The 9,399-nt window shown below is 39.7% G+C and overlaps 1 protein-coding gene across 4 annotated transcripts in view; it reads right to left on the bottom strand.

The window, feature by feature from the left end:
* The window catches only part of LOC100005923 (uncharacterized), a 47,040-nt gene that overhangs the window by 33,306 nt on the left and 4,335 nt on the right, over positions 1-9,399 (bottom strand). The window contains exons 2-4 of one of the 4 annotated variants that reach the window (XM_068220519.2): positions 7,791-7,933; positions 3,651-3,888; positions 3,444-3,542 (exon numbers count right to left, since the gene is read on the bottom strand). The gene's annotated coding sequence lies outside the window, so the exon portion shown is untranslated. Of the gene's footprint in view, positions 1-3,443; positions 3,543-3,650; positions 4,044-7,790; positions 7,934-9,399 lie in introns of all 4 variants that reach the window. The other 3 variants (XM_068220520.2, XM_068220518.2, XM_068220517.2) reach the window with 3 other exon arrangements.

Raw genomic sequence — 9,399 nt, forward strand, 5'->3', positions numbered from 1 at the left:
TTGAGAAACTCACTTATGACATACACCAAAAGTCAGATGACTTTTGGCAGCTATGGACACCTTTTTGGCATTACATCAATAATCTCCCCTGATTTTCTACTCTCTGTTGCATATGTATGTAAGTAGGTGTGTATGTATGCGTATGTGTGTATGTGCATATATATATATATATATATATATATATATATATATATATATATATATATATATATATTTGTTTTGCTCCTAGCCCGACTGTATTACCATGTTTACTTGTTTGTATATTTACCCCTTTTATATTATTTTCTTTCCCACTGTATGACTGAGACTGTATTTGTATGTGCTGATGTTTCAAAATAACCGACGACTAATAAAAAAAAATTTAAATAAAAAAATTAATTGTTAGTTGCAGCCCTAATAAGCAGAGAATAAATGAAAAGGGGCAGAGGGGTCGACAGGAAAGGGGGAATTGGGATTGCGGTGGCGTTCATAAGCGGTGAATAAGTCAAGAGCAGGGTGGTCGGCGACCATAATCGGGTAATAATTGGGGGGTTGGGGTCCTTGGGTCATGCGTGAAAGTACTGCTAAATACTGGCGGATATGTGCGAGTTGGCAACCCTGCATGTACTCTATCAGTGTTGCAGGAGTTAATAGCTTGTTAGATGGAGTATAAAGGTCATAACCTGCTCGTTAACGTTTTGGCACGGTAGGGCTGCTCGATTTTGGTAAAAATCATAATCACGACTATTTTGGTCATATTTGTAATCACGATTATTCAAAACGATTATCAGTTGAAGCCAAAATTATTAGCGCTCCTGAGAATTTCTTTTTTTTTTTATAAATATTTCCCAAATGACGTTTAACAGATCAAGGAATTTTAACAGTATTTCCTCTAATATTTTTTCTTCTGGAAAAAAAGGCTTATTTGTTTTATTTTGGCTAGAATAAAAGCAAGTTTAAATATTTTGAAAACCACTTTAAGGTCTATAATATTAGCCCCCTTAAGCTATATATTTTTGATTGTCTGCAGAAGAAAACTACTGTTATACAATGACTTGCCTAATTACCCTAGTTAAGCCTTTGAATTGCTCTTTGAATCTGAATGCTTGTAGTTTGAAACAGATCTAGTCAAATATTATGTGCTGTCATCATAGCAAAGATAAAATAAATCAGTTATTAGAAATGAGTTAGTAAAACTGTTATGTTCAGAAATCTTCTTTCCATTAAACAGAATTTGGGGAGGAAAAGAGTTGCTAATATTCAGGGAGGCTAATAATTCTGACTTCAGCTGCATATATGCAGTTATTTTCCACCCTGCAAAGGAAAGAGAAATGAATACAATAGAAGAAAAATATGAAACAAACTGTGATTTAAGCATCTTCACTGTAAGAAAAACACTACAGCTACAAAAGTCCTTCAGTCAAGGGCAGTGAGGGATTTTCTCCTTTTGTTTGATTAATGATGATAAAAACAGGCGGCAGCAGGAATGTTTCGCGCTGTCACTTTAATGGCTTTTCTTTCAAGTGTCTTTTGATCCTCAACTCGTTTGTTTATTACACAAATGAGAGTTAATATGAATAATCACTAAACATCGCATTTTGACACCTATTTGACCATTAAAGCGCTCACATTAAGATTAGGTGTGTGCACTCTGCTTGTCCCAGTGTGCAAATGAGGCCGAATGCTAACCGCATGCTTTTGACTGTGTGTGCGTGCAACACGTGTACAACTGGAAAGCGGGCGGTACATGATGCAATAATCGTTTATCTCGATTAATGGTTTTTCATAATCGTTAGAAGCCAAAATCGAAATCGGATTTTCGATTAATTGCGCAGCCCTATGCCACGGTTATTTTTTTGCCTCTAAGGTTACACAGATTCCCCTACACATGATAACACATCAATCTTAAGTTACATTTTTAATTTATGGGGGATAATTTTCACAGCATGGTACTCGCTTCTCTTGAATAGTTTTAAATTGGCTACTTTTTACTCCTACTTTGAGATAGTTTTACTTTATTTGCACTACATTTTTGCCAAGTAATAGTACTTTTACTTGAGATAGATTTTTCAGTATTCTTTTCACCACGGATCCAATCAGAGCAAATTAACAAATTAATATCGGTGTAGCGTCTCCACACTGGAGGCAACTACAAAACTCTGAAAAGGGTCTGAAAAATTACACCACAGGTGCAAAACTTCTTACTGACAACAACTCCTGACACCACACTCCACACGGCGTTATCAAACTATGGCTGCGTCCGAAACCGCCTACTACTCAGTAGGTACTGCATTTGAATTTTAACGTACTACTCGGCCGTTAGAAAAGTACGTTCTATACAGTATAAATGTGAAAAGTATGGATGGAATTCGAACGTACTACATCCGCCATTTTGTCATGGTCACGTGACCTACCTGCGTCAGTTGCGTCGCCTCACTTCCATTCATGAATTCTCTCACGGGGCATTATGGGATAGCGGAGCGTGCATGGGATGCGCACTCTAGAATCTCGCCGGAAGTAGTAAGTCATCCAGGTACTTCTCGCCTACTGATTTTCGAATTCTATGAATTCGGACATAATACTCGGCTCGCATACTGATTTTAGCGTACTATATAGTATGGAAGTATGCGGTTTCGGACGCAGCCTAAGACTTTGTTTGTTTTGAATGCTCGCCCCCTAGTGGCAATTATATACTGTGCCTTTAGCATGATAGCATGGTACATTATCCCATACGTAAAGGACTCTTGGAAAATGCTTTAGCCTGATAGCACTGACAGTGTACATCCCACACTTTATGCAAATTGCCATCCAAAGCCACGCCTCCTGAACGCATGTTAACGTGTTAGCTGATATAAAACAAGCAGCATTGAGCACTAAATAAATGACAGAACTGTCTTCATAACCAGTATGGTTGTTGTATTTCTTCCATTTCAATTCAGTTCATCTTTATTTCTCTAGCGGTTTTACGATGTAGATTGAGTCGAAGTAGCTTAACAAAGAGGTTCTAGTCATTTGAAATTGTGTCAGTCCCGTTTTCAGAGTTCAATTCAGTTCAGTGTGGTTTATTGTTCACTGCTGAAAGCAAATTCATCAATGCGCAGCTCCACAAGTCTCAAACCAAGCAAGCCAGTAGCGACAGTGGTTTGGTAAACCAGGAATGAGAATATTAAGTTTTTTTCTAAATTTTTCTTAAATATAAGCAGAATTCCAATTCTTTAGGCAATAGTTAATGTTACGGGAAAACATGCCGCAGTACGACAACATAATCATGTCTCGCATCTAAACACATGCAGGTTTTTGCATAAGAAATTCGACGAATATTTAAAATGTACGTTTTTTTGACAGCACTATTGTAAACATTGTCATAATATCAAGCAAAAAAACATCTTTCATGCCAAGAACGACATGCATAATACCATATAATAATTCTGCAATATTTAAATTCACAAATTCAATTTACTCACAATTAGCCGCAAGGCTTAGAATCAACCATTGACTCATCTGGCGGTGGCGGCTTTACCGTTCCATACAGTAAAGCTGTGGATGCTGTAGTTCGCTCGTAACTTATGAAAAGACAAAAACAATACCCGATTACATGTTGCTGCTGAAGTTAATTTAAAATTTGTAAACAAACTAAGCTAAGTATTTCTAAAAAAAACAAAAATCCCAACCTGTCCAAGAGAAATTCTGCAACCATGGCATCATTTTTCAGCCCCATTGAGTGCTGTAGTTGTCTCCAGCGATGAAAAGAAGCGCCGATATTAATCCGGGTTTTCGATCTTATATGATCCAGCCGTTTTTTGTCGGAGATCTTTTCGAACAGAGTCTTTCTTCTGAATGGTACTTTTGGTTTGGGTTGTTGAGGAGGAATGCCAGGCTGTTTATGGTTGTCTGTCGGTCTCGCTCTGTCTGCAGAACGCACATGAACACGCTGATGATGAATCCTGTCTGAGCGGCACAGAGGTATACAGACACACATGACGACAGGCAGATGTAAGATTTGGATTGGATGAGCATTTCTTGGTCTTGCCAATTCCAGAGAAAGGTACTGTTTACACCTGGAACTGAAATGTGTTTTTGTCAATATGATCGCAAGTGGACAAGTTTAACCATTTTTAATTATAACTAGACCTGAATGATTAATTGTATTTGCGATAATATGGGTATAAGTAAAATCTGTCATTGTAATTTATGACACCATAACACTCATAGAATCAGAAGTTCAGGATTGACCATATTTGGAATGGTCGTGAATATTAATGAGCTCATTTTAGACTGATTCTGTATGACAGTGCATCTGCATAAAATGATGACCAATCTACAGGCATAAATACATGCAATAAAGTAAACGACGCAATTCGATTTACACGTTAGGTCAATGCAAAGACGTGAATGGACATCCTGCAGCGCATTTCGCGCAAATGAAGCTAAGTTGAACGTTTTGCGCATTTGATGCGCGTTTCGCGTGAATTGCTCGAGTTGAAAAATCTGAACTTTAGCGGACATTCGTGCTGCATTAACCAATCAGGAGCTAGCTTTTGTAGGGGAGTAATTATGGTGTAGCACCTGTTGTTGGTGTCCCGAGGGTATAATTCTTTTGCTGACACCGGACAACAGTTCATTAAACTGGGCTCAGTCTGATGCACTGCTGAAAGCCTCCATCATTCAGGATCAGTTTCTGGAGGAGTTGATGAACTCACAGATCTGGGTGCACCTTTAATGCTGCGTTCACACCAGACGCAGAACACGCTGATAAATCGTGCTATTCACGTGTAAATACACGCATAAACAATTCATCACATTCACTTCACAACAGATGCGGATTCGCATCATGGGCAGGGCTTCTGTCTGACTGTAGCTTCGTTGCTAATTGGCTAACATAAATTTTAGAGAGAACAGCTGTGATTATGTGCTTTATAAAGGCTAAAAACTAGCGTTGATACGTTTGGAGCAATGACTGTAAAAAATATGGACGACGCGACAGCCTCGTTTTCCATTGAACGCTTTGAGGGCAAAACGCCTGCTTGAAGGGCCCAAACTTTCGCAAAAGACTGCTGACATTGGAGCCTGGGCATACGTAGAAGGACTGTCTGATGGAGCCAGAGGAGGAGCCGCGAAATCGAGCTTCCAAGTCAGTTCCAACCAAACGCTTGATGTAAAATCAACCACGCCCCCGAACTTCTCACTTAACCTCTGGTATCTGCACTATAACAAAGGCTCGCTGGTGTAAATATAAGCACTTGCATTAAAAAACACGCAGTAATAATATACGGTTTAAAAACGGTGTGATGTAAGCTGTTATACTTTAATAAAAGCAATACATGCTGGACTGCAGAAATAAACGATCTTTTATACACTCTAGCCTGAGTTAGACTAATATGAGCACAAATAATATATTCTCTTATAACAGGGTTGTTGGTATTTGTTATGCCACATGCCGCCGCATTTGGCCTGAATGACTCGGGGCGGAAATGAGCAGTGTGTCCATAGGAATCCGGCCCGAGTAGGTCCAGCAGACGGAGCCGGGCCGAGGGGTAAGTCTCTGGCAGGCGAGAATCCAACCGGAACTGGTCCGAGTGTATTTTGCTATCTGGGTGGTTAGGCGTGTATCAGCAAACTAATAAAGCCCGAAAAAAGCCCTGACCTTAGCGAATAAACAGTGTTCCACCAGGATCATGTATGTCAGATACTATAGTTTACTGCTGAACTCATTTTGTCATGGTAAAATAACACAGAAATCGAATAATAACACTTCAGTCTCCTGCCGAAGCTCAGACGCGCTGCTTTGAGAAACTGTCAATCACAGCTGTCAATCACGATGACACGCCCAGCATTAAATTACTGCTAAAAACAAACAGTTTACAAAAATGAAGATCTGCACCTATTTCAGCACAATAACCAGTGCCTTAATCGACCAGAACCAACTTTCAGGACATTTTATTGCAAGTGTAATAAATTTTTTAATTTGGGCTCAAGTCTCATTCATTAACACGGAGGAGGCGGGCTTTATGACTTGTACTACGGCCGAGACCTTCACTCAAACGCAGGCTTGCGGTACACTTGGTTTGGAGCAATGTGTGGGTCCGCTAGATCCTTTCAGAGGTGCACTGAACTCCTCCAGAAACTATACCTGGATGATAGAGGCTTTCAGCAGTGCTTCAGATTGAGCCGAGCCCAATTTAATCGACTGTTGTTCGGTGTTAGCAGGAGGATTTTCACCCCGGGACACCAACAACAGGCGCTACGTCAAAATCACGCCCTACAAGAGAAAGCTCCTGATTGGTTAACATGTCGCGAATGTCCACGGAAGCTCAGATTTTTAAAGTTAAGCGATTTGCGCAAAGCACACGGTAAGTGATACTTCCTCTTTTTCAGACCATTCTCTGTAAACCCTAGAGATGGTTGTGCATGAAATCCCCAGTAGATCAGCAGTTTCTGAAATACTCAGACCAGCCTGGTCTGGCACCAACGACCACGTTCAAAGTCACTTAAATCACCTTTCTTCTCCATTCTGATGCTCGGTTTGAACTGCAGCAGATCATCTTGACCATGTCAACATGCCGAAGTGCATGCCAGGTGATTGGCTGATTAGGAATTTATGCGTAGCAACTGTGTGCTAGTTTAAAGTGCCGAGCTTGTACACAGACTAATAACCACGCGCACTGAATTAACTTTGACTGAGGCACCGGATGACCCGCTTAGAGCCGTGACATGGCACACCAAACACGGACATTCGCATGTTCAGATGGCACTCTGTGGTAGAGATCTGCACGGGACTAAATATTGAATCCCGCCAGGTTCTAGCCCGAATCCGACCGCTCCCGCTTATATTCAGCATTTGTCGCCCCGTTTTCTACCCGCCGCGCCCGTTCCCGCTAACGAGCAGGGGGAGAACATAACCGAAAACCACCCAGCTATACAGAGTCCAGACAGCCTATAACAAGCTGTCTGTAAACACACATACATAAGCACGCTCTTTTTCTCTCTCTCACACACACACACAGACAGCAGCACAAAGGTCTCTCTCATTCGCGCACACACAGCAACAAAGCGACACGCATGTGAGGCAAAAGCGCTCGCACTTTACAGCTGCACCTAGTTAAGATCACACTCACAGGGAGCTTCTGTGACCTCGAGAAATGCAAACGGCTGAAGATTAAGGTAGACGCAATGAAAATTACACGTTTGCAAACCTACCAAATGCTGATCTTGTGTTGAGCCCAATGAGCCTTACATCTAAAAATAGAGCAAGGGTGTTCCTCTAGTGACACCGCTTTGACTCACACGCTGAAAACGGCGGACGTGAAACGACAAACTGAGGATATGGTGATGCGTGCCTGTCAATCAATATTGGTGGGCGGGGGGACCGCACTCCTACGTAAAGTTGCAGTCGATCTAAAAACCGCTCCAATTGGTCCACCGTTTTTATGTTGGTAAATTGAAAAAAAAGGACTGTGTGTGTTTATATCAACCCAATATAACAGTCTATACACTATACTTATACACATGTCTGTCCAGACAACTTGAAAAGTAGATTTTTCACCATAGGTGCGCTTTAAATCATTGAATATAGGTATATGTCTAATTATGTCTACAAGAGTTCGCATATATACAGTAAGAACCAGTAATATAAAAATTAGTGTGTGTGTGTGTGTGTGTGTGAGAGAGAGAGACAATTATAATAATAGACTCAAATTGTGTAAATTGTCAATAATTGATTTACTTTAGCCAGAAATGCAAATCAAAGAACACAGAGTGTAAATATGATTAGATCTGTGCTAGAAATGATATATTTGAGAATAAAATCCCACCTGTTTGTTCATCGGGATCTTCTTTTTTCACACTGAAGGTTTCTTTGATCCCCACGTCTTCAAACTCTTCTTTAATCTCTTCTTTAATGAACGCCATCTCAATAAAAGTGGTTTCCTAAGGAGTGTTCCTTCACGTTTTTGTCCTGAGAATAAATAACAGAAAGAAAAATAAACCAAAACTAACTATATTTGAGTGCGTTTCAATCAGATCACAGTATTTCAAGACCTGCGTGACCAAATCACACACAAAACTAGCAGTTCACGTTAATAAATGAGCACTAATTACACAGCAAGTTTGTTTACTCAAGGTTTATATGGTATATAGTAGGCCTGAACAATCTACCGATATCGCAATAAAGATTAAAAGATATGAATAAATATACATATATTTTGTCATCATTTATTCAATGATGACCATGTTATTTTACATTTGACTGTTCAATTTATGGGCAGCATGGTGGTGCAGTGGGTAGCACAATCGCATCACAGCAAAAAGATTCAAGTCCTGGCTGGTCAGCACTTCTGTGTGGAGTTTGCATGTTCTTCCCGGGTTTCCCCCACAGTCCAAACACATGCGCTACAGGTGAATTGAGTAAACTAAATTGGCCGTAGCGTATGTGTGAGTGAATGAGTGTGTATGGATGTTTCCCAGTGTTGGGTTGCAGCTGGAAGGGCATCCGCTGCGTAAAACAGATGCTGGATAAGTTGGCGGTTCATTCCGCTGTGGCGATCCCTGATCAATAAAGGGACTAAGCCTACAAGAAAATGAATGGTGTTTAGTAGAGTTGAACAATACATCGTTTGAGCACCGATATCGCAATGTATCTAAAAATAGTGACATCTTAGTTTATTATTATTTATTAAAAATTAAAATTTTAAGATACATTTTTTGTTATCATTTATTCAACGATGACCGTGTTATTTTACATTTGATTGTTCAATTTATGTACTTGAATACCGTTAGACTCCCCTGAAAAACATCAAGCACTGTTTACTTATTTGTTAATTTATTATATTTATATTAAACTATTTATACATTTATCTGTTTATTTATTATGATTAATGCAGATGCGCTTCGTAGAAAAAGTCATACCAGTTGATCTAAATATGTAGAAATCTTTCCGAATAGAGTTATTTAAAATAATCTGCTGAAATTTTATTCGTATCGCTGCACGAAACGTCAGATTTCTCGAATATCGCGCAGGCCTAGTATTTAGCTATTTGTAGATAACGTTAACTAAATTACTCTTTAGTGAAGAGATGCCCAAAGTAGAGGCCCACGGGCCGGAGTTGACCTATTGTAACCTTTGACAGGGTTTCGGCAGATATCAAAATGTCAAATTTAAGACTTTTTAAGATCATTAAGTATTCAATTTAAGACCTAGTCCTAGTGGAAAAATTAACGTATTTAAATTGAACAGTACTGAAGACAGGTTGGATGCATCATTGAACTACAGAAAAAAACAAACAAACATCTAAAGGCTGATTTATACTTTCGATTGACGCCACATCGCACATCTCCGCTGACTGCATGCTCACCGTAAAGTCAGACGGATAAACAGAGAAGTAGAAAGTTTCCGGAACTACGTCATATCATGAATACCGTTCA

The sequence above is a fragment of the Danio rerio genome, chromosome 4 (assembly GCF_049306965.1).
Source record: "Danio rerio strain Tuebingen ecotype United States chromosome 4, GRCz12tu, whole genome shotgun sequence".
In the NCBI taxonomy this organism is placed as follows: Eukaryota; Metazoa; Chordata; class Actinopteri; order Cypriniformes; family Danionidae; genus Danio; species Danio rerio.